Source organism: Sorex fumeus, unplaced genomic scaffold (assembly GCF_029834395.1).
Source record: "Sorex fumeus unplaced genomic scaffold, SorFum_2.1 ptg000037l, whole genome shotgun sequence".
Lineage (NCBI taxonomy): Eukaryota > Metazoa > Chordata > Mammalia > Eulipotyphla > Soricidae > Sorex > Sorex fumeus.
Genome location: NW_026606094.1, coordinates 68,192,449 through 68,217,155, shown reverse-complemented (window position 1 = coordinate 68,217,155; position 24,707 = coordinate 68,192,449).

The following is a 24,707-nucleotide window of genomic DNA, read 5'->3' as shown; positions in this document are numbered from 1 at the left end:
TGCACAGCTATTAAAGGGATGAATACAATAGAAAATGGAAAACAAGATTAGCATATAAAATTTTATGTTAACCAGGGAGATATCTCTAAGGGCTAGAACACATGATTTGCATGATTTGCATGCAGGGATCCAGGTTTAGTCCCCCGCCCTCTGTGGTCTTTTTAGTACCATGGGGAGCAACCCCCAACACCTCACCAGGAGTAGCCACCAAACATCACCAAGTATGGTTCCAAAAATAAAAATAAAAATATTTTATGCTTAGTATGATCACATATGACATAAAATCTGCTAAGATAGGGCTCTTTCCTTGCATATACAGATGACACTTAATCCCCAGCACCCCATATGGTCTCCCCGGCAGTTGTGATCTCTGAGCACAGAGTCAGGAGTAAGCCCTAGGTACTATCAGGTGTGACCCCAAAACAAAACAAAATCTGCTCTCCAGAAAGGATCTTATAAACCATCTTGCTTTTGCAAGTCGGTAGACTGTTTTAGCTAGCACCTGACATCAATTTTTCCTTTTCATGTTTATTAATATCTACTTATTTTGAAAAAGCTGTTACAAATTCACCCTCACTGAGGTGGGAATGACTGACAATTCCTACTATCTTCCACAGAGTATTTGCCCTTGAAGGGGAGACAAAGTCAACTAATAGAAATTAATTGTCACATCTCTGTCAGCTATGAGATAGAAATATTATTTTGAAATCAAGCAACAAACAAGCCACTTGGAATTTCTGGTAATATATTCACCAGCTTGATTCAAGCTCTTTTTTTCCAGATTGAAAAAAAAGAGTCCATCCTTACAACAATAAGTCATGAAACAAAAAATCCACGTGGTTGCCTGGCCACAGTCAAAAGTGGAGACTTTTGAATTATTTAAGATTTAATACAAACCTAATTCCCCAGAGAATCTGAAAATACTGATGAAAATTTAAACATTCAATACACAAAAAAGAGAGCAGTTTACAGTATCCAAAAGAGAGTTATAGGACCAGGGATATAGCAAGAGAAATAAATCACTTGCCTTGCGAGTCTAAGATCCTAGGTTTGATCCCTGGCACTGCAATAATAATAATAATAATAATAATAATAATAATAATATAGAGATATTACTATAGAGAAGCCACAAGTTTAGTTTTATTTCCTCTAGAGTATTATTTTTCACTCAACAAAAGTTGACTAATTCATTGTATCTCCCTTACCACTTCCCACAGTAGATGTTCAAAATGAACACATTTGGGGTCAGAGAAGATAGCATGATGAGTTGGAGAACACAGGCTTTGAATGTGGGAGACCCAGGATCAAATCCCAGGCTGCGTGGTCACTTGAGTACCAAGCTAAGAGGAGCCCCCAAGCACCCCTGAATGTGTTCTTTTGATTTGCTTTGTTTTTTGGCTTTTGGCGTCACACCCAGCGATGCACAGGGGTTACTCCTTTGCACTCATGAATCACTCCTGGCAGTGCTCAGGGGACCATATGGGATGCTGGGAATCGAACCCGAGTCAGCCGTGTGCAAGGCAAATGCCCTACCCATTGTACTATTGCTCCAGCCACTGGATGTGTTCTTAAGACAAAAAATAAACAAAGAAAGAAAGAAGGAAGGAAGGAAGGAAGGAAGGAAGGAAGGAAGGAAGGAAGAAAAAAAGAAAGAAAGAAAGAAAGACTATGTCTCAAAGTGCATCAACTTCAAGGTTTAACTTGAAGATTTTAGTTTTTCCTGAGGAACTTGAGAAAACCAATACTGAAGTATTATGACAAATTCCAAATCAACAGCGTATTCTGCTAATGGCTTAATTTGTCCACTAATGCCTTTATTTGTTTCTTTTTGGAGCGTGATGTGGCAGAGAGAGGAGGTTGAGCCATACCCAGCAGTGCTCAGAGCTTACTACTGACTCTGTACTCGAGGATCACTCCTGGCAATGCTCTGGGGCCATGTGCAGTGCTGAGGATTGAACCAGGATCTCGGCAGCAAGCAAGGCACTGTGCCTTAACCCTGTATGATCTCTCTGACTCTCCCCTAACCCCATTAAAGCATCTCAGACCTGAATCACATTAACGTGTGATCACTTTATAATGTATTTAGAACTCAATAGACTCCCCTCCTTCTCACCTCACCATCAGATGAACCATATAGGTTGAATTCCATATCAAGCAAATTAAAAGTGTTATTTTATTATCCAAAGTAATTGTTTCAGTATTAAAAGGCCATTATGCTGAATCAGTTTTGTTGGTGATTATGCCATTAAGAACGTAGGGTGAACTATTGACTTAAACTGTATGCCCATGTTTGTGAAAGCCTTCCTGAAGCTCGCCTGGATGTGGCAAATCATTCTTAACTGGATATTCCAAATGGGCTGTGTACCTCTGATGTATTATTTGAAGCCATTAACACGTTGGAACCCTTCCCCCTATTCCCCAAGCAACCATTAATTAACAGTGTAAGAAGAAAGAAGCAGGCCTCCAATTGTGAGTGGCTGGGACTAACTCTCACTGTTTAGTAGTTAGGCAGACACTCCTTGGAAGAGACACTCATTGGAAGAGATCTCTTAGTCACAGCAAACTGCTATCATAGGAAGGGTTGGGAAGGAAGATGATTAGAACTAGGATTTTGAAAAAAGTTTTTTTTTAATCTGCTGGATAGGAACACTATTTTTGGAAGCTTCAGAGAAATTCAGCATTATAAGGAATATTTGCAATGAACGGGCTTGAGTGAAGCACAGAGGATAGGGCATTTGCCTTGCACGTAGCCGACCCAGGTTCAATTCTTCTGTCCCTCTCGGAGAGCCCGGCAAGCCACCAAGAGTATCCCGCCCGCACGGCAGAGCCTGGCAAGCTACCCATGGCATATTTAATATGCCAAAAACAGTAACAACAAGTCTCACAATGGAGACATTACTGATGCCAGCTCGAGCAAATCAATGAACAACGGCTACAGTGCAGTGATTTGCAATGAACTAGTTAGCTGTCCTAAAACAGCTCTTAAATCTGAGTAGGCCATAATATGGGCATCATGGCTCATGCTAACAAAATCCTGGACAGCTTTTGTTGTTATAGTGCATGCATGCGTGTGTGTGTGTGTGTGTGTGTGTGTGTGTGTGTGTGTGGTGTTCACATTTGGTTGCATACACTGGAGCTTCCACACCTTTTGTTATAGTACACAGCAATTGCACTTGGCGTGTGGAGTGGCTGGGGATCAAACTCACAACTTCAAGCCTGGAAGGCAGGCGTGCAACCAGTGAGCCCCATGCCCAGGGCTTCAAGGTTTCTGCTTTTGCAAATGAGGTGAAGAAATCAGAAAGGAAAATTTATGTAAATTCTGTAGAAACTTGGAAGTTATATCACAGATCCACTTAGGTCTGTTTTTAAAATTGAAGTTTCTGTTCTATACTGACTTCCTAAAACAGGGATGCAACTCCAGGTTTACATTCTATGCCAGAAGATAACTTGATTAAGTGCATGCCTAAGAAATACATGATTAATCATAAAACCAACAAAACCCTATAAAATGCCCAGAAGAAAATTTTCCAAGAAACAGGTGAAATCTTCCTGTGACACACACTCGCACAAAGTCCTGAGCAGCAGGGAAGTCATGTTTCAGTCTCATATAAGAAGACTCAGGATTGTGAAGAAATCACTCCTCCCCCTAGTTAATATATAAATTAAATGCAATTCTAATAAAATCCCAACAGGATCTTCTCTTTAAAAATGATTCTAAAGTTCATCTGAAAGGATGAACACTCAGGAATCACCAGGAAGTTCTAAAAATGAATAACCATGCAATATTAAAATGTATGATCCAGGCACTGAGATGCACAAAGTGATCAAATGTCCATGGTTGAACCAGAAAGTACGTGTGTGGACATTTAGTACATAATAAAAGTAGTGTTTTATATCAGAGGGAATAAAATAAATTATTCAAGAATTTATCTTGAAAAAAATTAGCTAGGGAAAAAATAGAACTGGATCCCAGTCACATTCTTTATACTGAGTTAAACTCCAGAGGGATCAACAATTTAAATGTAAAAATTGGATGGAGCTGTAAAATTAGTAAGAGGGGAAAGGAGGCAATTTCTTATTATCTAGGGAAAAGGCAGTTTTATCATGCTCCAAAGGCCAAAAATGGAAAAGGGGAAACCTGATCAATTTTACTTCATGAAAAAAATATGAAAATTCTGATCCAAAGAGATAACTCAACCGCTAAAAACATGCTTTGAAGCAGAAAGCCCAGGTTCACTCCCTGGCAGTAAATGGCCCCCAGATCACCATGGGGAGAGACCTTAAAGCACAGAGCCTGGAGTAGTCCTTGAGCTACACCAATGACCAACAAAAAACACAGTAACTGGAGAGACAGTAAAGTGGATAAGGCCTTACAGCAGCTGACCAGGGTCCCTGGAGCCTACCAGCAGTGATCCCGGAGCACAGAGCCAGGAGAAAACTGTGAGTAGAGCCAGGTGTGGCATATATATAAATACCACCTAAGTACCACCATACCTGGTGGTATTTAAGACTTACTCTTGTCTCTGTAAATGCTGGGCCAGAGCGATAGCACAGCGGGTAGGGTGTTTGCCTTGCATGCAGCTGACCTGAGTTCGATTTCTCCGCCCCTCTCAGAGAGCCTGGCAAGCTACCGAGAGTATCGTGCCCGCAGGGCAGAGCCTGGCAAGCTACTCATGACTATTCAATATGCCAAAAACAGTAACAACAGTTCTCACAATGGAGACATTACTGGTGCCCGCTCAAGCAAATCGAATAACAATGGGACAACAGTGCTACAGTACTTGTCTCTGTGCTCAAGGATTACTCCTGGCAGCCTCGGAGACCATATGGGATGCCAGTGATCAAACCCGGATCAGCTCCATGCAAGACAAGCGCCTCTTGAGGTATGGTGCCACCAGCAGGTCAACCTGTACCTGTGAGGCGAGTGCATCAGCAGCCTGATGGTGCCTTCAGACTTCTAGATACCCCAAAATTGCTGCTGTGTCTTTGGCCAGACCCCAACAATTTGGGGCCAAGATTATCAAGAAAGTCAATGGCCCAAAAGTTAGGTATGAGGGAGACACACCCACAAACTACCTCCAGCTCAGCTATATAATTGGAGGCAAGGCCTCTCTGGTTCCTGATCAAACTGCTTAATGGCCATGACCCAAGAGATTCAGAAACAAATCTCGAAACCCAGCAGTTTTTGGCAGATATGCGACCAGTCCCCACAGTAGTTTACCGGCACAGGGCCACGCCAGGGGGGAATAGGGTTCGTACCTTGGCCTGTTACCCGCTGGTGGCTCGGTGGCCACCACCCTCCAGAGGCCATTGGACAGTCAGGTTTGGGCCCGCAGTGACAAGACACACAGGGCCTCATGGGATGGGGTGGAACCGGACCTTTCCTTCCTGCCCCAACGAGACCCCGGGTTGCTGCCCACGAACTGCCTCTCTGGTTCCTGATCAAGCTGCTTAACAATCATGGTCCCAGAGACTCAGAAACAAATCTCAGAACCCAGCAGGTTTGGGTAGAAATCCCTCCAGATTTAATTGTTAAAATTTCAGAATTGTAAAATCGCGCAGCCACAACTGCAGCCTCACAACTTAATCACTTAATCACTTAACTTCCCGTTAGTCGTCGATTTGCTCGAGCGGGCGCCAGTAACGTCTCCATTTGTCCCTGTCGCGTGCTAGTGTAGCCCAATGGCATCTGTTCGCTCTGGGAACATGAAGAGCCTCAAGCCGATCATTCATGATCTTGATGAAGAAGTCTGACCATCTGGTAGGTGGGCGGCCACGCGGTCTTTTGACATCCCGTGGAATCCAGTCGGTAACAGCTCTAGTCCAGCGGTCATCTTTAAATCTCATTACGTGACCAGCCCATCTGATTTTAGACACCTTGGCAAATGAGACAGCGTCCCTGATTCTTGATCGTCGACGGATGTCGGAACTCCAGATTCTTTCTCTCATTTGAGTGAAACGTGATATTCCAAGCATAGCTCTTTCAATTCCTCTTTGGGAGACCCAAATAGCATTCTCATCCTGTTTACATAGGGCCCAGGTCTCTGAGGCATATGTTAATGCAGGAAGAACAGTGGAATCAAGGAGATGTGCCCGGAGCCGGAGGTTCTTCGTCCTTTTAGTTATTTCTTCGACGTTCTTGAAGGCATTCCAAGCCGCTCTCTTCCTCCTGCGCAGCTCGGGTGCCAGGTCATTTGTCATGTTGACTTCTCGACCTAGGTACACATAGCTGTTGCATTCGGAGATGGTCGTTCTGTTGAGAGCGAATGGGGCATCAGGAACGAGGCTGTTTCTCATAAACATTGTCTTCATAAGATTCAGCTGTAGTCCTACCTTTCCACACTCACGGTCAAAGTCGGCCAGCATTTGTGCCGCTTAGCTGATGTTTGGTGTTATTAAAACAATGTCATCAGCAAAGCGGAGGTGGTGTAGTTGCCGACCATCTATCTTCACTCCCATTCCTGACTACTGATGGTGACTACAAGGTGGTGACTTTCAGAATTCCCAGGATAGAAGCCCGGGGGACATGGTCTTCTGGTTGTGCCTGGAAATCAGAATGTGAGAAGTCACCAGGCAGCAAGCCTTACCTGATTGTTGATGCATTCTGCAAGGCTGTGAGTTTTGGCTTTCAGTTTTAGAAGACCGGGGATTCAGGAGGTAGTAGCATCAGTTGATTTTCCCCATCAAATCACATTAGAACTGCAAACTTCTTCAGAACTCACTAGGGCAGCTCTACCACACAAACAGATTTGACAATAGTCCACTGGCCCCTACACCTATCTACATTCCTCCCTTAAAAAAAAAGCACCCATGAGCAGAATTATCCAAACTGCAAAGATCACAATAGTAAAGCAATGCAAAAAGCCACCAGGCTACTTACTGGTGAAGGACAGACGGGCATTACAAATACTTTTCCCGGCTTCTGCCGCATCTACCAGCACTTCTGCTCTTCTCTCTTTAAGGTCTTCCTTGATTCAGCCTCACAACATCATATGTTATTCACAACGAGCAATAGAAAACAAATTGTCTATGTTTGCCTTTTCGACAGATCTGAATGTTGGGGTAAAATCCCAAATAATAATGGTGGGTCCGGTGTCAAAATATTGAATGTAATCAAAGTAGAGAGAGAGAGTAATGTGGAAATCATCTGCCCCACAGGTAGGAAGAGGGTGTGGGATGGGGGGAGGGGTATACTGGGGTTTTTGGTGGTGGAAAATGGGCACTGATGAAAGGATGGGTGTTTCATCATTGTATGACCGAGATTTAAACCCGAAAGCTTTGTAACTGCTCTCATGGTGATTTAACAAATAAATTTATAAAAAAAAAAAGAAGAAAAAAAGTAAGGTGGAGTTCATGCCCAATTCAATCAGCCTAATCAATGGCTGAATAAATAGCAATACTCCTACAATAAAATATAAAAAATAGGAGCAGGTGCGGTGCCAACGAGGGACGCGAGGCGGGGCAGCAACACACAGCAACAAAGAAAACCGCTGGAGGGCCCCACAGCTCCTGGAGAATGCTCCAGGTCCCAAACAGAGGGAGGTCCCAGATGGGGTAGGTGCTGCCATCCCGCCTTCTCCAGATGGAACCCCAGTGACCATGAGCCTCTACAAGCATAGCTCAGGCATGCAGGAACCAGGACTTTTACTCCAAACTGCCAGGACTGCCCTGGCTCCCAGGCAACCTCTGACTTCGGAAGTCATGCCCACAACCCGTCCCCAGCGCCATCTTTACAGCACACAGCAACAAAGAAGAAAACCACTGGAGGGCCCCACAGCTCCCGGAGAATGCTCCAGGTCCCAAACAGAGCCGATATCACCGGGAGGTCCCAGATGGAGTAGGTGCTGCCATCCCACCTTCTCCAGATGGAAACCCGGTGACCATGAGCCTCTACAAGCATAGCTCTGGCATGCGGGAACCAGGACATTTTTTCCAAACTGCAATGGAATACATCTCCTTATATACAAAGTGATCAATGGAAAGTAAACCATCCAATGTTTCTCCCTGAAAATCAGGCTTAACTGTTTTGCAAACCACAACACCCAAAAGGAGAGTGAGAACAGAGGGGAATACCCTGCCACAGAAGCAGGGTGGGATGGGGGGTGGGAGGGATACTGGGATCCGTGGTGGTGGGAAATGGGCACTGGTGGAGGTATGGGTATTCGAAATAAGTAAATTTAAAAAGTAAAGGTAAAGGCCCTCCTGTTGATCATCGATTTGCTTGAGCGGGCCCAGTAACATCTCCATTGGAGACTTTATTGTTACTGTGTTTGGCGTATCGAATACATCACGGGGAGCTTGCCAGGTTCTGCCGTGCGGGCGAGATACTCTCGGTAGCTTGCCGGGCTCCCCGAGAGGGGCGGAGGAATCGAACTCGGGTCGGCCATGTTGGCTGCGTGCAAGGCAAACGCCCTACCGCTGTGCTATCGCTCTAGCCCAAGTAAATTTAAAAAATAAAATAAAATAAATAAAAGACTTAAAAAAATTAAAAATTTTAAAAAGACAAGCACCCTTCTGCTGTACCTTATTTTGTCTCATTTCCCCCTTTACCTCTCCCTGAGTTTCTGTGCTCAGGAATCACACACGTCAGCTACAGTGTCCCCACATGCTGGCTGCAGTGTGGTAGAGATTACACACTTTTCCCTTGTGATGCTGATGATCACAGGAGGCTGTGCCACCAGGATATGGTGCTTAGCACGTGGATGGTGCCAGGGATCAAACACTCAACCTCAAGCCTGCAATAAGCAGATGTTCTAGCACTGAGCAACCCCAATCCCTCCAAGCATTTATTTTAAGGCAAACAGAAAAGATATGCCACCACTATGATTTTTTTTTCAAAGTGAACATCACTGATACATTTTTAATAGTATGTAAAATCTTTCAGTCTGGGGCTGGAGTGATAGTACAGAAGGTAAGGCATATGCCTTGTACTCGACTGATCTGGGTTCAATCCTTGGCATCCCATATGGTTCCCTGAGCCTGCTAGAAGTGATTCCTGAGTATAAGGTATAAGCTCTGGGCACCACCTGGTGTGGCCCCCAAAAAATAAAAAGGAAAATCTTTTAATTTTTGGTCCAGAGAGATGGCTACATGGGCTAGAGCACATACTTTGCATGTTGGAACCCCAGGTTTGGTCCCAGACACCACACTATTCCCTGTGCACTGTCAAGAGCATCCCCAGAGCAGTGAGCTAGGAGTGATGTCTGAGGACCACCAGGTGTGGCCCCAAAATCAAACCAAACAAACAAAACTTTATTCTTTATGTTTTTCAACACTGTTTTATTTCTAACAATGAGCATATTGTACTGAGGAAAAAATATGATAAAGCTGTTTTTCTTTTTAAATTTGTTTAACCATACTATTTCCCCCACCATATAACTTCCAAAATTTGAAGGAACCTACCAATCACTTTCGATCACATCATCACAACCTTAATCAGAAGGAGCACTAACGTGGGGTGCACTTGAGAAATAAAGGAGAAGGTTTCACTGCTGACTTAAGGGTAGAGGAATTTCCTTTTTAAAAATCAACAAGCAATGTGATGTGTCACATTTACCAATGTCACTTTGAAAACTACTGTAGCAGATATTTAAAAAAAAGGAAAAGAAAACCATAATATGAGACCAATACCCATGGACAATAGAAACAAAGGCCAGGAGGATTGGTCCACGGTTGGAAACCTGCCTCAAATGCTGGAGGAGAAGGTAGTTGGATAGAGAAGGAACCACTATGACAAAGACAGTTGGAAATGATAGGTCTGGATAAGAACTACGTGCTGAAAACAAGTAAAGCAGCAAACATGATAACCTCTCATACCTGTAGCAAACCATAATACCCCAAAGTAGGGGGGGAGAGAGAGAGAGAGGGAGGGAGGGAGGGAAAGAGGGAGGGAGGAAGGGAGGGAGGGAGGGAGGTAAGGAGGAAGAGAGAAGAAGAAGAAGAAGAAGAAGAAGAAGAAGAAGAAGAAGAAGAAGAAGAAGAAGAAGAAGAAGAAGAAGAAGAGGAGGAGGAGGAGGAGGAGGAGGAGGAGGAGGAGGAGGAAGAAGAAGAAGAGGAAGAAGAGGAAGAAGAGGAAGAAGAGGAAGAGGAGGAGGAAGAAGAAGAAGAAGAAGAAGAAGAAGAAGAGGAAGAAGAGAAAGAAGAGGAAGAGGAAGAGGAGGAGGAAGAAGAAGAAGAAGAAGAGGAGGAGGAGGAGGAGGAAGAAGAAGAAGAAGAGGAAGAAGAGGAAGAGGAAGAGGAGGAGGAAGAAGAAGAAGAGGAAGAAGAGAAAGAAGAGGAAGAGGAAGAGGAGGAGGAAGAAGAAGAAGAAGAAGAAGAAGAAGAGGAAGAGGAGGAAGAGGAAGAGGAGGAGGAGGAAGAAGAAGAAGAAGAAGAAGAAGAAGAAGAAGAAGAAGAAGAAGAAGAAGAAGAAGAAGAAGAAGAAGAAGAAGAAGAAGAAAGAAGAAGACAGCCTTCCATAGAGACAGGATAGGCTGGGGGGAGGGTAGTGGGAGGGAAAATGGGGGCACTGGTGGTGGGAAATGTACACTGGTGGAGAGAGGGTTTTGGAACACTGTATAACTAAAATCCAATCATGAACAGCTTTGTAACTCTGTATCTCATCATAACTCAACAAAAAAATAAAAAGAAAAAGGAAACTACCATAGCAGCATATGCAACCACAGAACATTTTCACCTGAAATAGAGCATAGTGGGGGACTGGAGAGATAGCACAGCTGGTAGGGCGTTTGCCTTGCACGTGGCCAACCCAGTTCGATTCCCAGCATACCATATGGTCCCCTGAGCATCATCGTCAGGGATAATTCCTGAGTGCAGAGCCAGGAGTAACCCCTGTGCATCGCCAGGTGTGACCCCCCCCCCAAAAAAAATGCAAAAACAGAAACAAAAGAGCATACTGGTTGGTGGCGGAAGGAAGGTCACACTGGTGGTGTTGGAACACTAAAGGCTTGAAACAACTGTAGAATGAACAACTTTGTAAATTATGTTGTTTTTAATTAAATCAATAATTTTTTAAAGTATGCTGGGGGAAATTTTTTAAAAATAAATTTAAAAAAGCTTGCTGGGAGACTAACTCTGACCTTTCTATAAGAAGCAGAGATTTCTGGAACTTCTAAAGCAGTTATACTGACTATTGGAAGAACATCTTTCTCTGCCTCATAGCCTGGTGGTCCCTTAAGATATGATATCAAATTAAACTTATTACCTAGCACTGATCATCAATCATAAAAATCTCTTTCATTTTATGCCAAAAGAAGAATTCTGCAGTATGACTCTGAATTTTCTGTGGCTCCATGTTGTGAAGTTGGGGCTGTTTTCTGCATTTAAATGATTCTTCACGGACACGGTTCTCCCGTTGTTCATCGATTTGCTCAAGCAGGCCCAGTAACATCTCCATCGTGAGACTCGTTGTTACTGTGTTTGGCATATTGAATATGTCACGGGGAGCTTGCCAGGCTTTGCTGTGCAGGCGAGATACTCTCGGTAGCTTCCCTGGCTCTCTGAGAGGTGCAGAGGAATCGAACTCGGGTTGGCTGTGTTGGCTGAGTGCAAGGCAAACACCTTACCCGCTGTGCTATCACAGGTACACATAATTTTTATTAGTGAAACACCATGAGGTACAGTTGTAGACTTACAAATTTTTGTGCTTGGGTTTCAGTTATACAGTGATCAAGTACCCATCCCTCCACCAGCGCCCATTCTCCACCCCCACCAATCCAAGTAACCCTCCCACCCCCCCATCTCCCCATCCCACCCTGCCTCTGTGGCAGGGCACTCCCTTTTGTTCTCTCTCTCCTTTTGGGTGCTGTGGTTTGCAAAAGAGGCATTGGGTGGCAATCATGTTCGGTCTAGTCTACTTTCAGCATGCATCTCCCATCCTGGGTGGATCATCCCAGCACCATTTATTTCGTGCTCCCTTCTCTATCTGAGCTGCCTTTACCCCCAGAGTGTGCGGCTGTCCTCCAAGCCATGGAGTAAACCTCCTGGCATTTATCATAGCTATTCTTGCGTGTTAGTCTCCTATTTTGTTACTTTATATTCCCCAGATGTATGCAATCTTTCTATGTCCGTCCCTCTCTTTCTGGCTCATTTCACTTAGCATGATACTCTCCATGAAGTTCCGCTTGTATGTAAATTTCATTACTTCATTTTTTTTCTAACAGCTACATAGTACTCCATTGTGTAAATGTACCAAAGTTTCTTTAACCAGTCATCTGTTCTCGGACACTCAGGTTTTTTTCCATATTCTAGCTATTGCAAGCAGTGCTGCAATGAACAAATAAGTGCAGATGTCGCTTCGACTATACTTTTTTGCCTCTCCGGGGTATATTCCCAGGAGTGGTATTGCTGGGTCAAATGGGAGCTCAATTTCTAGTTTTTTGAGAATCGTCCATACTGTTTTCCAAAAGGGCTGAACCCGTCGGCATTCCCACCAGCAGTGAAGGAGGGTCCCTTTCTCGTCACATCCGCGCCAACACCGGTTGCTTTTGTTCTTTTGGATGTGGGCCAGTCTCTGTGGTGTGAAATCATATCTCATTGTTGTTTTGATCTACATCTCCCTGATGATTAATGATGTAGAGCATTTTCTCATGTGCCTTTTAGCTATTCGGATTTCTTCTTTGAGAAAGTTTCTGTTCATTTCATTGCTCCATTTTTGGATGGGGTTGGATGTTTTCTTCTTGTGGAGTTCAGCCAGTACTTTGTATATCCTTGATATCAACCCCTTGTTGTATGTGTATTGGGCAAATATCCTTTCCCATTCTGTAGACTGTCTTTGTATTTTGGTCACTGTTTCTTTTGAGGTGCAGAAGTTTCTTAGTTTAAGATAGTCCCATTTGTCTATCTCTGTTTTCACTTGCTTGGCCAGTGGCATGACATCTTTGAAGATACCATTAGCTTCAATGTCATGGAGGGTTTTGCCAACTTTGTCTTCAATTTACCTTATGGAATCCGGTCTGATGTTGAGGTCTTTAATCCATTTTGATCTTACTTTTGTACATGGTGTTAGGCAGAGATCTGAGCCCAGTTTTTTGCATGTAGCCGTCCATTTTTGCCAGCACCATTTGTTAAAAAGGCTTTCCTTACTCCACATTTCTTGCCTCTTTCTCAAAGATTAGATTATCATATGTTTGAGGGGAGATGTCAGTATATTCAGCCCTGTTCCATTGGTCTGCAGCTCTGCCTTTGTTCCAGTACCATTCTGTTTTAATTATTACTGCTTTGTAGTAGAGTTTGAAGTTAGGGAGGTTGATTTCTCCCATTTTTCTTTTTCCCAAGAATTGCTTTAGCTATTTGTGGGGGTTTATTGTGCCATATAAATTTCAGGAGTGTTTGCTCCATTTCTTTGAAGAATGTCATGGGTATCCTAATAGGGATCACGTTGAATTTGTACAGTGCTTTGGGAAGTATTGCCATTTTGACAATGTTAATTCTCCCAGTCCATGAACAGGGGATAATTTTCCATTTCCTAGCATCCTCTTTTATTTCCTGAAGCAGCATTTTGTGATTTTCCTTGTACAGGTCCTTTACTTCCTTAGTTAAGCTAATTCCTAGGTAGTTGATTTTCTGGCTTACAATAGTGAATGGGATTGTTTTCTTCATGTCATTTTCTTCTCTCTCACTATTTGTGTATAGGAAAGACATGGACTTTTGGGTATTGATTTTATAGCCTGCAACTTTGTTATACAAGTCTATTGTTTCTGGAGTTTCTTGGTAGAGGTTTTTGGGTTCTCTATGTATAGTATCATATCATCTGCGAATAATGAGAGCTTGATTTCTTCCTTTCCTACTTGGATGCCCTTAATATCTTTTTCTTGCCTAATTGCTATTGCAAGTACTACACTGAACAGTAGTGGAAAGAGTGGGCATCCTTGTCTCATTCCTGATATTAGGGGGAAGGCTCTCAGTTTTTCCCCATTGAGGATGATGCCTGCTGTAGGCTTGTGGTAGATGGCTTTAACTATATTGAGGAAAGTTCTGTCTATCCCCAATTTGTCGAGGGTTTTCATCATAAACGGGTGCTGGATCTTGTCAAATGCTTTCTCTTCATCTATTGATATGATCATATAATTTTTACATTTTCTTTTGTTGATATTATGGATTATGTTGATTGATTTCTGAATGTTAAACCATCCTTGCATCCCCGGGATGAATCCCACTTGGTCATGGTGTATGATCTTTTTGATGAGTTGTTGAATTCTATTTGCTAGTATTTTGTTCAGAATCTTCACATCCGTGTTCATCAGGGATATCGGCCTATAGTTTTCTTTTTTGTGTGTGAACCCCTCTCTTGACGTCAATGGTCAGTTTCCTGTAGAATGGTGAGATATTGGTAGTGAATCTGCATTACAGCTCATGGAGGATCCTGATGTATTGAGTTTGAATGGCCTGTTTGGCTAGGGCCTCGATGACTGCTTCAGTCTCAACAGAATCAAAGGCCTTCTTTAAATCAATGAACATTAGACAGAGCAGCATCTTGAACTCCCAAGAAACCTCAATGAGCTTGGTTATACTGTGGATATGGTCGATTGTGCTAAGTCCTTTTCGGAAACTGGCTTGCTTACATGGTGTCCTTCATCTAGTGTTCTGCCAATCCTATTCAGGATGACTCAAGTGAACAGCTTGTAGACAACAGACAACAGGCAGATCAGGCAATAGTTGCCAATGTCATAGATGTCTCCTTTCTTGTACAGTAGTACAGTCCTACTGGTTTTCCATTGAGATGGAACCTTGCATTCAGACCAGTAGCGTGTAAAGAGCCGAGCCAGTGTATTGATGAGTAGTGATGGCAGGTTCTTTATGTGTTCAGGTCTGACCTTGTCTGAACCAGGTGTTGTTCGCTTCTTTACTGACAAAATGGCATGTCAGATTTGGATTTCAGAAGGCAGAATGTTGGGAATGACATATCCATCCTGCAGAATTTTGTATGTGGGCAGGTGGACGTGGCTATCGAAGAAATCCAAGTAAAAGTCATGGATAATCTTCTCCATTGCCCTTCTGGAAGATGTGATAGATCCATCAGGACGACGGAGGGTAGTCATCTTGGTCTTGTATTTGGCGAAGGACAATCGGGTACTGCAAATGCTTTTCCCAGCTTCTGCTGCATCTGCCAGCACTGCTGCTCTTCTCTCTTTGAGGTGTTCCTTTATCGCTTCTCTGCACTGCTTTGTGAGCTGCATTGAGCTGCATAGGAAGAGTAATTATGCATGTTGCCTGCTCTTGTTTCATTTTATTCATTCTTATTAGTGTCTGGGGTTTTGGTGGTGGATTTTTTGTTTGTTTGTTTTTTATTTTGCCCAAGAAAAGCAAATTCAGTCTTTGAGGGGCTGGAGCAATAGTACAATGAGTATGGTACTTGTCTTGCATGCAACCACCCAAGTTTGATCCTCGCCATCTCATATAATCCTCAAAGCACTGCCAGGAGTAATTCCTGCGTTCAGAGCCAGGAGTAAGCCCTGAGCAACACCAAGTAGGCCCCAAACAAAAACTAACAAACAAAATTCAGTTTTTGTGCAACAGCACAGCAGATAGGGCATTTGACTTGCAGGAGGCCAACCCAGGTTCGATACCTCCTCCCCTCTGAGAGAGCCCGCAAGCTACCAAGAGTATCTCGCCCAAATGGCAAAGCCTGGCAAGCTACCCGTGACACATCCAATATGCCAAAAACAATAACAACAAGTCTCACAATTTGTGGTGAGACATTACTGTTACCCTCTCGAGCAAATTGATGAACAACAGAGGACAGGACAGGACAGGACAGGAGATCATGGACAGGAGATCATAGGTGAGTAAATTATAATTGGTCACTTGCTGCCATCTTAAAGGGGTACCAAGTGTGAGGGAGATAGCTCAGAGTTCATGTGGATGAGACCCCTGTGTTCTGTACCTGTCACTAGACCTTTCAGTTGTACCACAGCAATTCCTGTCATCCTGTCCCTGCTTTGCTAGCCTCCAGCAAATGGCCATATGCATGGCTATGTGGCATGTGGGTGAGAATGCTGGATTCTGTATCTGTCCCTGCCTGGGCATCTGAGCCCTGCCTAAATTGAAGCTTTCCTGGGTGTCTGGGCTCTGCCTGGATTTTGTCCCATCTTGGCCTTGGAAGCCTACCTGCACTCAGCCATCAGTACGGTGCTCAGCCCTACCTGATCCTGAAGTCAAGGGGTGGAGAGAGAGAGAGAGAGAGAGAGAGAGAGAGAGAGAGAGAGAGAGAGACTGGTCAAGGAAGAGTCAGAGGGAGAGTGGGGCCTGGGGCCTTTTTCAATCTGCTGCCCTATCCCACCCCCAGCCATCCATCCTCTGTTTTGAATTGGCTACCTGCTCCATTGAACAGCTACATTTACCTGGCGCTCCATCCTTCTTCTCCCACTGTATCAATACCAGGATCAGCTCCTGTAAGTAAAATAAGGGAGCAAGGACTGGAGCAATAGCACAGTGGGTAAGGTGTTTGCCTTGCACGTGGCTGACCCGGGTTCAATTCCCAGCATCCCATATGGTCCCCCGAGCACCACCAGGAGTAATTCCTGAGTGCAAAGCCAGGAGTAACCCCTGTGCATCACCGGGAGAGACCAAAAAAAATAAAATAAAATAATAAGTATAATAAAATATGGCTGGAGCGATAGCACAGCAGTAGGGCGTTTGCTTACAAGAGGCCAACATGGCCGACCCGAGTTCGATTCCTCTGCCCCTCTTGGAGAGCCCGGCAAGCTACCGAGAGTCTTCGATATGCCAAACACAGTAACAACAAAGTCTCCAATGGAGACGTTACTGGGCCCGCTTGAGCAAATCGACGATCAACGGGAGGGCCTTTACCTTTACCTTTACCTTAATAAAATATAATAAAATAATAATAAATAAAATAATAAAATAAGGGAGCACTCCAAGATATCGCACACTGCTTCTGGGGCCACAGAACAAAGGTAAAGACTCTGCAGGCAAGTTCAAGTCCTGAGACTCAAAAACCATGGATTTTATGATCAAAATACTAGAAATGGGGGTGGGAAATATAGCACAGGAAGGTACTTGCCTCGCATGGGAATATTGATCCCCAACACCCCATAGTACCATCCGAACCTTGCTAGGAGTACACAGTCAGGAGTAAACCCTGAACACAAAGTCAGGAGTAAGCTCTGAGCACAGCCAGGTCTGGCCCCCCCTAAAAAGGATAAAAAAGATTTTTTAAATTTTTTTTTAAAAAATCACCGCGAGGTACAGTTACAGACTTACACACTTTCATGCTTACATTTCAGTCATACAATGATCAAGTACCCATCCCTTCACCAGTGTCTATTCTCCACTACTGATGATTCCAGTATTATTCCCACTACCCCCACCCTATCCACCCTCCTACCCCCGCCTTCGTGGCAGGGCATTTCCTTTTGCTCTCTCCCTCCTTTTGGGTGTCATGGTTTGCAATAGAGGTGTTAAGTGGCCATCATGTTCGGTCTATAGTGTATTTTCAGCACTCATCTCCCATCCCAAGCGGGGCCTCTAAGCATCCTTTACTTGGTGGCCTCTTTTCTACCTGAGTTGCCTTCTCTCCCAGCATGTGAGGCCAGTTTCCAAGCCATGGAGCAATCCTCCTGGTACTTATCTCTACTGTTCTTGGGTTAGTCTTCCATTCTGTTACTTTATATTCCACAAATGAGTGCAATCTTTCTATGTCTGTCCCTCTCAAGAAAGAAAAGAATTTTTTTTTTTTTGCTTTTTTGGGTCATACCTGACAATGCACAGGGGTTACTCCTGGCTCTTCACTCAGGAATTACTCCTGGTGGTGCTCAGGGGACCATATGGGATGCTGGGAATCAAACCCGGGTTGGCCACGTGCAAGGCAAACACCTTACCCGCTGTACTATCTCTCCAGCCCCAAGAAAGAGAAAATTTTTTAAACAAATAATAGAAAATGATCTAGCCTATACATCCCATTTACAAATGAGGCACTTAACGCTCCAGGATTTTCATGACTTCAAAATGTCCCACTACAATTACAATACAGAGGCCAATAGACCCCACTCTGGCCCACACTCCACCCTACAGCCTGCTCCAGATGCCTAACCCAATGCCTCATCGGTAACCACCCCCCCCACACACACCCCCACCACCCCCACCCTCGCTCTGCTCTTCATCTACCCAGACACGACCCTGAGGCCTAAGCACCCTGCAGTTCCACAAAGTTTCACCACTGTTTTGTGTGTTCTTCTGTCCAGAGGTCTGGAAATCAATTCCTAGTCCTTTCCCAAAAGCCGGTTCAACTCTCCGACTTTGAGGAAACTGTTTCCTCCATCAGTTCATTGCCCATTGTTTGCTTTTCAATGTGTAGTTTGCAATAAGCTGTATCTTCCAGTGCGGGTTGCCAGAAGCAAAATCTAAATGTTAGTCACCTTGAAAACCCCGCTTCAGGCAAACCCAGCTTCAGGTAGTTAGTGGACAATACACAGCTAACCTCAAACAACCAAATCAACAATCAATTAAAAAAAAAAAAAAAGAAATAAAAGAGAAGAGCACCAGAGTTTTCAGGCTGAGCACGGGGTACCTGGAATTATTCATAGACTGGCATCTCTGCAGAGAATATTCATGGAGCGGTGGAGCTGAGCCCTTGGCCTGGCTTAGTGGTGGGGTGAGGTGCTGCTTCTGCAGCAGGTATTCAGCCCACCCGCCTCCAGGGGGCGCTCTGGAGTTTTCAGCTGCAGGGACCAGTGTACGCAGGAATTTTAGCTGCTTGGGGTGCAGCTTCTGGGAGACTTAGTCAGGAATCGATGGAGCAGGGCCGGTTCGTGAGTCGACATGGCTGCAGCTATGGGAGGTGGGAGTGGCAGCCCAGGTTTTCAGAAGTATGGGAAAGTGCAGAGAGGCTATCCACCCCCAACTCCACAAAAAAAGAGATTAGCACAGATCCCAGTCAATAATTCTGCAGAAGCCATAAAGGTACAAGACAAAGCTTTACATGCACTGAGAGTGTTGTTTGGGGGGCCACAGCCTGAAACTGGGGGACCAACTGGTAGGACGGAGATTCAGGAAGGAAGCAGGGCCCACGGGAGGCTGTTTTCAGAGAAAGTAGAAAAACCCTGACGTAGGTGGTATCACAGTGTGTAACCATCAGGTGTATTTTCTTCCAAATAAACCTTCCTTGTGGGAGACCTGGGGAGAGAGAGCTTCCCAGAAAATTACAAACCAGTGGAGAAGTCAATTAAAACTTTTCAACAAATAAGTGCTGAGTGACATTTTTTATTTTGGGAAGAGGGGCACACCCAGAAGTATTGGGAGGCTACTCCTGCTGACAAGTAATTTTCAGCCATGCCTGGGGAACCATGCAGTGCGAGGGACCAAACCTTGGCGTCCAGAATGCAGGGAATGTTCTCCAGCCCTTTAACGAGTCCCCAGGTCCCAAGTGATGAATTTCATGTGATCTCATTCCAATCCCCCCATGTTGATGGGCTATTACCAAAACTCAGCTGATCTGAAAATGATCTGAGCAGCAACTATTTTTTATCTTGACTAACAGAGCTGCCTTCTTTGTAGCCTGACATGCACTTCCCTACATTTATCACATTTCCCAGTGTTGGGTGCTCACCAGAAAACTGCACAGAGAACTTAGCGGGGAAATTCACTCACGCACATTAGAAGTGTCCTCCCATTTAATTGCTCTATTGGTCTGGCTGGGGCAAATAGGATCACAGACTGTTAGTTGGAAGGAAAGGCAACACAGTCTGGGAGCAAGTTCTCAACCAGTATCAGCATTTTAAATACATATGTCTCTTGGTCCCAGCATTTCCACTGCAAAAACTTCAGCCAAAGAACAAATTTTGCCCAATAATATTTGCACAATTCTACAAATGAATTCATTGTACAAAATGTACAAATTCATTGCAGCAATAGTTCAAAATATCATCTAGTTTAATTTTATTTTGTTGTTGTTGCTGTTTGGTGGGGGCTGGAGCAATAGCACAGTGGTAGGGCATTTGCTTTGCATGCAGCCAACTTGGCCGACCTGAGTTCAATTTCTCGGTCCCTCTCGGAGAGCCCAGCAAGCTACTGAGAGTATCTTGCCCGCACGGCAAAAAAACCTGGCAAGCTACCTGTGATGTATTCAATATGCCAAACACAGTAACAAAAAGTCTCACAACAGAGACGTTACTGGGCTGGCTCGAGCAAATCAATGAACAACGGGAGGCAGTGCAGTGCAGTGCAGTGCTGTGCTGTTTGGTGGCTACACCTAGTGATGCTCAGGGGTTACTCCTGGTTCTGAACTCAGTAATCACTCCTGGGACCATATGGGATACCCAAGATCAGACTCAGAACAGCTGTGTGCAAGGCAAGTGCCCTGCCCACTGTACTGTCGCTCTTGCACCTCAAAGTAGCATGCATTTTTAATCCGCTGAATTCATATCCTGGAATTCCATAGAATCAGCACAAAGGATACAACAGATGTAAATGTGCTGAAAAAGAAAACAGAGCAATATCAGTTGAAAATACAAGGCATTAAAGAATGTTTTGAGGCTGGGATGGTAGTACAGCAGGTAGAGCATTTGCCATGCATGAGGCTGACCCCAGTTTGATCCCCAGCACCCCATATGGTCCCCTGAACCCCGCCAGTAGTGATCCCTGAGTGCAGAGCCAGGAGTAAGCCCTCAGCACAAACAGATGTGGACCCCAAACCAAAAATAATAATGAATAGCCCGGCAAGCTACCGAGAGTATCTCGCCCACACGGCAGAGCCTGGCAAGCCACCCGTGATGTATTCGATATGCCAAACACAGTAACAACAAAATCTCCAATGGAGACGTTACTGGGCCCGCTCGAGCAAATCGATGAACAACGGGAGGGCTTTTACTTTACTTTACTTTTAATAATAATAATAATAATACAAAATAAAGTTCTGTTTTTACTCATTTTTTAAGTAGTGCATTATGTATGTATGTATGTATTTTTGTGGAGGGTGAGTGGCAGGGATTGAACTCAGAACTTTGCACACGCTAGGCACAAGCTCTACCATTTGAGCCACTTCCATAAATTCATATATATAAATTTTGAAAGTATAGCTGATTTTTTTAGAAAAGCTATTACAGAGATTGTAACTGCAGATAGAATAGAAGAAATAAATGAAGAATTTTTAAAATTTCATACCTTTCTGAGAGTCTAAATTAGCTTAATATGAAGTATATTACTTTGATAATTTCCTAAAGGTGTCTTCCACCTTTTCAAATTCTTGTTTTATCTTTTTCATTTTCGCTAACTAGGTTTCCTCGGGGCTAAGATTATTTATTCCATATTAACTCTCAAATTCATGCGCATCTTCCAACTTATTCTCCCCAATCCATTCTTTCCCTTTAAGTATGACCTTCCCAAGGTCTTCAGCTTATCACTAAGCAGATGAAATCACCAGTACATGGATCTCCAACCCAGGTTCTGAGTTACCAAAAAAGTATATCCGGCAGTGGGGGGTGGAAATCATGTCATCCATCAACCAACGTTAGCAAGGCACGGTGGTGGACCAGGAGGTCACAGATGCTAGCACTCTGCAGCGGGAGTCACAGAGAGGCTTAAGTGGGGCAGTTCTGGTTCTGCCATTAGGACCAGGAGCGCTCCAATCTCAGCGCAGGAGCATAAGACACCGCCATTATGCCCGGATCATTGCCACGATAGACCCAAACAACTCCAGTCTAACGTGTCAATGTGTATTCTGGGAGTCTTTAGCGCATGGATCATTGGCGAGCTGTGCCGTAAAAGCCCTGTAGGAGTCGAGGCCGTGCGTGGAGCGAATGCACACTCAGGGACTCCCCGGTGCCTGGATCATTTGCCGCGCATCGTTATCAACGCATGCTCCGGGAGCCCTTGCTCCCAGCCCACGCCCGCGGAGGGCCACGCACACCAAAAATACGTATGAAATACTTGTTACAGTGCATACCCAGTATTCACTCTTCCAAACCGCATGTCAGCAAGTTTACTAGGTGACAAATAACTCCTCAAAGGCACAAACCACTCCTCGAGGCCCACTCCACACATGGTCCGTGCAACTGTGGCACCGCCGTGATGGGGGTAGGGGGATGGGGCAAGGGGGAGGGGGTCGAGGGGGTCTTTCTTTACAATGAACAAAAAGGGGAGAGAGCTGCGGGTCTCGCTTCTCTTCTGTGTGATCAAGGTTTTCAATGGAATATCAATGATCTCCTTTTTAATTTCCCTGGGGGAGGGGGTGTTGAAAGATCAGGGGTCTTCCCTCTGTGCCTGTTCCATTCCAAAGCACCAGCAGCGCCAGATGAGAGGCTGGACCAGGGTTCCTTAGACCTTCGGCCACCTGAACAGTACTGTGCGGTACAAATAAATGTGAACCACTTGGGTCATTTTCAATGGCCTTGGTAGTCAATATTTTTCAAGGCAAAGAGGAATTTTCTTAAGTGTGCTTTCCTGACTCTACCCAAAATATTTCGTACCCAGTCAGCAGTTTTCAATGTGGCAGCTTCAATTCTCTTTCCCATCAGCGACCAGGAGGACTTGCCACATCAAAGTGCTCAGTGTCCACGTGAGGCCGTGACTGCCCCCGGCACAGCAAGAAAGGCCCAGGAAAGCGGTTTCAGCACTTTAGTCTCAACGGAGACACAGGCTTTCCGCCTCCTTCCGTGCTGGTGCTGTGCGTGGCTTTTTGGGGGGTTTTGTTTTCTCCCAGTCGCCTGAGCAGGTGCATCGTCTTTGGCTTCGTTCACCCAAAAAACCGCCACAAATATGCTTTCAGGAAAGGAAAGAAGGGTGGGGGGCGTGTTTTAGGCCTAAAGACCAGCACAGGTCCTCTTTCAGTCTTTCTTGTTTGGGGGCCATACCTGGGGATGCTCAGGGGTCACTCCTGGCTCTGCACTCTGGCATTCCTATGGGATGCCAAGGAATGAACCTATGTTGGTCCAGTGCAAGGCAAGCGCCCCACGCGGTAAACTATCTTTCCGGCCCCAGGTTCTCTTTCTGGATGCAGACGGGAAAAAGGAAAGGAAGGAGCAGCTGGGCCGAAAGAAACGTGGGAGGGACGGTGCTGTGGGTGAGGGTGATGGGTGCCCAGCCCGGCCCCGCCGCTAACTTCTCCCCGGGCGCTGTCAACTGGGCAGCCGGTCACAGTCTGGTAGGTGGGGGTGTAGGGTCCGGCTCAGCCCGCCCGGCCAGCGTCGCCCGGGTCCAAATCCGGAACTTCCTCAGGACACAAAGCTAGCAGACGGAGTGGGGACAGAGACAAAGACGCAGGGAGAGACAGCGCGGAGGAGCGCGGCGAGGGCGGGGAGGGGGTGCGGGACGCAGTCTGGGGGCGCGGCGCGCTCTGGCGGGGATTGGCGGGGGGGGGGGGGCGAGAGGGGGGAGCGGGGGCCCGGGCAGGACTATTTGAATATCAGACTCGGCCACACTCGGGGCGCCGCTGACAACTTCATTAGCTCGGCGTATAAAAATGACTGCGGCCGAATGCAAATGGCCCGCGCGTCGTGGCCGCCTGCTCGGCAACCGGCAGGGCCCGGGTCGGGGGAGCCGCCGCCTCCGGGGTCCCGGGCTGCGGCCCGAACGTGGCTCGCGAACGTGGCGAATGGATGCCCAGGGAAATAGAATGCTCTAGATAGGACGCGTGACCTTGGAGCCTGGCGGAACGAGGTAGACTCCGCTGCGCCCTAGAATGCCAGCTCCACCGTGGTTAAGGGCGAGAACATCCTTTGCACCCCACTTTAGCCTGTAGCGTACGCAGTGGGGGGAGCTTGGTTGGCCTTAGCGAGGCCTTCTTAGGTTCCAGCTGTCCCCTTGTCGCTGCCGGCATCCCTGCAGCCTCTTCCGCCCCCGCTCCCCGCCGCCCGCACCCCCCAAAATCCTGTCTTCGCTGAGCGATGCAGGCGGAACGGAGGCAGATCGTGTGCCAGAGGAGAGGCAGCTTGATGGAGCCCGGAGTCCCTGCTCAGCAAGAGGTCACGCCCCGCCTTGCGCCAGCTCCGCTATACGTGGACTCCCTGTGAACTCCTTCTGGGGTGGGAGTTAGGTCGCTTTTATGAATAATAAATAACTCCAGCAGCAATGATACTAATGGTAAACATCTACTGAGAGCTTATTATGCACAAGGCATTGGGCCAACTGCTTCACTTAGATTACTTTTGTTTCTGGAAATCCAGCCTTGCGAAGCTTGGGGGGCTTCAGGGGTAATTTAGTTGGGGGGGGGGGAGGGAGAGGGGGTGAATTTGCCCTCTCAACTGTCCTGTAATATTAATTTTCTTCTTTTTTTTGAGGGGGGAGCGTGGGGGGAACCACATCCGGATATGCTCAGAGGTTATTCCTGGCTCTGCACTCACGAATTACTCCTGGCGGTGTTCGAGAAACCATGTGCGATGCCGGGGATGGAACCCAGGTGGGCCGTGTGCAAGGCAAACGCCCTACCTGCTGTACTATGGATTTGCCCCCTTGTAGATTTTTTCTGAGATGTTTTTGCATCTCGAGCTGCTGTGCCACGTGCGCTTTCTTCTGCCCTCTCCCACCCATTCCTGCCTTTCTGGGCACCCAAGGAGAAATCCTCAACAGTCCAGATCTGTTCACATCAATCTCTTCCCTTGTCCGGGGATTGGTTCAGAAGAAAAATCATATGAACCGTCCTGGCCAGGGCAGGGGGCCATCTGCTGGAGATTCTGGGAAATGCTTCCTTAGTCTAGAGAGAGTCCCATTTTCGCTGATCACCTTGGTAGGTGTGTGTGGTTTGATTACGACCA